The sequence below is a fragment of the Salvia splendens genome, chromosome 7, assembly GCF_004379255.2.
Source record: "Salvia splendens isolate huo1 chromosome 7, SspV2, whole genome shotgun sequence".
Lineage (NCBI taxonomy): Eukaryota > Viridiplantae > Streptophyta > Magnoliopsida > Lamiales > Lamiaceae > Salvia > Salvia splendens.
In genome coordinates, this window is record NC_056038.1 from 19,359,959 (window position 1) to 19,364,789 (window position 4,831).

Below are 4,831 nucleotides of genomic sequence, written 5' to 3' on the forward strand. Positions count from 1 at the left end.
GTCTGACCTTATTGCCTTGGTCAAGTGTCATTTCTGCACATTTAACACTTGTTTTGCGCGATAAAACCGATCAAGTAGCGTACATTTTACCCCCAAACCGATGCATGAAATGAGCCTTATCAGCGGTTGCAAAAGTGAGTGCCTTGATTTGAGATAATAGCCCTAGGAATCCCGTACCTGCTGAAAATATTGGATTTCAAAATTTTGGTGACCTCTTGAGCCTCGCAGGTTATCGTTGCCTTAGCCTCCACCTACTTAGATACATAGTCAACTGCGACTAGAATGTAAGATTTCCCATAGGATGAAGGAAATGGGCTTATAAAATCCATTCCCCATACATCAATTATCTCGCAAACAACGATGGGAACTTGCGGCATCTCATCTTTGGTAGAAATCCCCCTGTCAACTGACATCGACTACACCTCCGGCAAAATTCATAGGCGTCTCTATGCAAATCTGGCCAATAGAAACCACTATCCAGGACTTTCCTGGCTGTCTTTTTCAGAATGAAACGACCACCGCAAGCGAGAGAGTGACAATGAATCAATATAACTTCTTGATCCCACTCAGGGATGCATCTCCTGATGACTTGATCAACTCCCATTTTCCACAAATAAGGGTCATCCCAAAAGTAGTACTTGGCTTCACTCTTAATCTGCAATCTCTGAGATCTAGTCACCTCCGGTGTAGAAGGCAGTTCTCCAGTTAATAAATAATTCACTAGATCTGCGAACCACGGTTCCGCTTGCGTTCTGCTTATTTTATTCAAAAAGGCTACTGGATCAGTTGCGTCGAGCACATCCTTCAAACTGATCAAGACACTCGATTTTTGGGTATATTACAAATGTTCCTTCGGAAAAGCGCCGGGGATATCTTCCTTATCTTCCTCTTGATTTATTCTGCTCAGATGGATAGCCACTCTATTTTTTCTGTCCCTGCTTTACGCTTGGCCTCCGAATGAAATTCTTGCAATAATAGCACCCAATGGATCAGTCTTGGTTTGGACTCTTTTTTCGCCAAAAGGTACTTGATCGCGGCCTGAGCTGTATAAATAATAACCTTGAACCCAAGTAAATAAGGGCAAATTTTTTCAAAAGAATATACTATAGCCAACATCTCCTTCTCCGTTGTATCGTAATTCTTCTGAGCCTGGTTGAGAGTTTTAGAAGCATTAAAGATGACATAACTTTTCCCATCTATTTTCTGTCCAAGGACTGCTCCCACTGCAAACTCGGTGGCGTCGCACATCACCTCAAAGGGTGATTCCAGTCTGGAGCTCTGATGATTGGGGCTGAGACAAGTCGATCCTATAAGAGCTGGAATGCCTTCTGGCATGGTTCATCAATGGCCCGTATCCCCTTCTCTGATACGATATAAAATCCAGCATGTCCCAGAAATGCCCGTATCTTTTTCTGATTGGTAGGGAATGTCAATTTGTTAATCACCTCCACCTTAGCCTTGTCAACTCGTATCCCCTTCTCTGATACGATATGGCTGAGAACAATTCCTTCATGGACCATGAAATGACACTTCTCGAAATTTAATACCAAATTCTTCTCTTGACATCTTTTTAATACTCAATCCAGATTACCTAGGCACGACTCAAAAGAATTCACATAGACTGTGAAATCATCCATGAAGATCTCAATGCAGTCTTCGAGCAAGTCGGAGAAAATACTCATCATGCACCTTTGAAACGTCCCTGGTGCATTACAGAGGACAAATAACATCCTCCTATACGCATACGTCCCAAAAGCGCATGTGAAAGTTGTCTTTTCCTGATCTTCTGGGTCCACATAAATCTGAAAATACCCATTGTAGCCGTCTAAAAAGTAAAAATACTGCTTACCGGCTAAACTCTCGAGCATCTGGTCAATGAAAGGTAGTGGAAAATGATCTTTCCTCATAGCATCATTCAATTTCCGATAATCAATACACATCCTCCACCTTGTAACCAACCTTGTGGGCACCAGCTCGTTCTTGTCATTTTTAACGTGTATGCATTCCTAAGCGTGTGATCGTTTTTATTCATCTTTTCCTAAATCCATAGAAAAGTCGTATTAATTAAATCAAGCGATTTAATTCAGTTGGGAAAATGCAAAATTATGCGATCATTAGTTCCGGAAATTTAAAATTAACGTCACGAAGTTAAGTAGTGGATGTCCATTATTTAATCGGCTTTATTAGAAAAGCCTATCGACTTAATTAGGCTTTTAGTCATGCTTGTATTTTTAATTGGCATCCCATTCTATGATTTATTTTATTATTAGTCCATCCTCAATTTAATTCTCTTGGATTAAATATAAACTGAGATTAAATTAGTAATGCCCAAACTAATTGATTGTTGGTCCAAGTATTAAAATGCCCAACATAAATCGGTGGCCCAAAGAATCAAAATTCGTAGTCCAAAAGAATTACTTTACTGGCTCAATTCAATTAAATTCATGGTCCAAAAGAAATAAGTTTTAATGGCCCAAATAGAAATCCCCAAATTAAAAAAACTTAGCTGCCCTCCCTCCTTCCTCGGCGCAAACTGCCGCTCCACCGGCCGTCGGAGCGTCGTCTGCTCCAGTCCCCGTCGTCGCCGGCGTCTCGTCTTGGCGGAAGTTCCTCCGTCGCCATCTGTTGCAAAGGGCAGAGGAAGCTCCAAATCGGAGACGGACGCAGCGGCGCTCCCTTCGTCGCCGCCCGTCGGCTCCCTTTCCGGTCGGCGCCGCCTCAGCGCTGTGGGGGAAAGTTCTTCTTCCTTCCTTCAATTCCAATTCCCCAAATTGGAAATCTTTGATGAAGAAGGCCCAACGGCATCTACGCCGCTGCCTCGCTTATGTTGCGCCGTCGGAGAAGGAGTGGAGGCATCGTCTCTCTCCCTCCGTGCGCACAGCTTTGCTTCGCGTTCGTGGTCCTCGACAGAATGGCGCCGCCTCCCATCCTCCGAACAGCGGAGAACCATAGCTACCGACGACTCCAGCGGGAGCTGCATTGAACTCAGCCGTGTTCTCCCACCGATGCCCTCACCTTCACTGTTTCCGACTAGAAGCTAAGCTGCCCCTAACCCAACTTAACTTTCATTCTACTGATGGAATAAACGTTAGCACTATTTGAAGAAAACCTGTATGTACACATGATGGGTTTCTATGTTTTGAGGGTTGAGCACTCCTAAGCTGCTGAGTTTAAGTGGAAAGGCAACAACATTTTGTTCCTCTGGTTTCATTATGTGATATAGCTCCAAACTTCCTTATGCTTGGTTTTTTTTCTACTGATTTACTTGAGGTTTAGCATGCTATTTGAGGTTCCTAAGTTGTGGTGCTTCTATATGATGTTAAGTTGTAGTGTGGTTTACCTGATAACTGCGGCCGCTTTGCAAAAGCTCCTAGACCTCACCTCTTTTACTCCTTAACTTGTTATGTTGCTGGAAAAGTTCTTGAAGTGTGTGGGGGTATTCATAGGTGGTGTGGAGATGGTTTTTATAGCCAAACTCGTGTACTTGTGCAGCATTAACTTGAGCTATTGTATGCCTTGTTTTCTTTCTGCAGCAACTTCAACTGCAACTTGGCTCCACGTGTACTTTAGTTAATAAATGGAACTTGTATGCAGGGTTGTTAACTGAAATCTGTAGAGCTGCTGCAGTTGTTCCCTTTCTTCTTAACTTGGAGCAGCCTTCGGTTATGGCTGGGAGTGCAGTGGCTGTTGAAGCTGTGCTGCATCTTTCCTCTCTTTTTCTGGCTCGTGGCAACCTGTGGTGATGGCTGAGGAGTGCAGGCTGCTGCATTGCCCCTTTTGTCCAGTTCTTGACTTCTCAACTAAAGGTAATAGTGTCTCCTTCTTCACTTCCTTTACTAGGTAGACTTCTATTTTGTATGCACTTTACAACTAACCTCGTTTGGTCTGCATTTGAAGTTTCTCATATTCAAGGAGAACATGAAGTTTGGCTGGTTGTGGCCGATGGTAGCCCTCGGCAAACAGGCTGCATTCGCGGTCTAGGAAAGAGGTGGCTTGGACTCGTGAACAATAGATTCAAGGCGTTTAGCCCCTTGTTATACCTATGTATATTTTTTTTCTTTTTCTTTTTCTTTTTCTTTTTTTTTGTAACTAATTCATAGCTTGGAATATATCAATGTTGTATTTTATTTACTTAAAGGAATAAACGGACACATTTTCATTTTTATTCGAACCTTGCTTGTTCCCTTGATTTCTGGATCGATGTTAGTCATTAATCGTGCAAAACCGAACATAAGGATTGTATATTCCTCGAAATTAAAGTGACTCGAAAATGGCATTCACTCCTTTGTTCAATTAGTATCTTAAAAGTTAAGACCATCAAAATGTGGTCATTACACTAGTAGCTTCAGCACTTCTTTCAGAATCTCTTCTCTCATATTGCGTTCTACTGTTCTAGGTCGAGCTACTAAGTCCAATGAATCCACTAGATCACTCGGTCTAAGAACTCAAGCGAATATAGAAGACTCGGTCGTTGGACACACAACTCTCGCGTTTCAAAGATCCCTCAACCCGTTATACTATAGACTAGTATAGAGAAGAAAGGGGTCGATCCCACGAAGATGGATGCGTAAGAAAGCATTTAGAGGATTCTGATTAGTAAGCGGCTGCTGCCACGCAAATTTGGGTTGAGGTGTAACTACTACTAGACCTAGGAACGAAGTAAACACCGGACCTAGGAAACTGAAAACATCATGCCGACATTAAACTTTCTCAAAACTGCGAGACATTAAACTAACTTCTTAGACTGAGCAATCAACTTCCTAATTTGACTAGACAGAAAGCAGGAAAACGGTGGAGACTATTTTCCCCAAACAGAAAGTACGGTATTAAA

At 42.5% G+C, this 4,831-nt stretch overlaps 1 long non-coding RNA gene across 1 annotated transcript; it reads left to right on the forward strand.

Annotated features, from left to right (window-relative positions):
* The first annotated feature begins 2,468 nt into the window (after positions 1-2,468).
* LOC121742605 lies at positions 2,469-4,165 on the forward strand. Its single transcript, XR_006038083.1, has 2 exons — positions 2,469-3,806; positions 3,898-4,165. It is a non-coding gene; the product is annotated as an uncharacterized LOC121742605 (long non-coding RNA).
* The last annotated feature ends 666 nt before the right edge of the window (positions 4,166-4,831 follow it).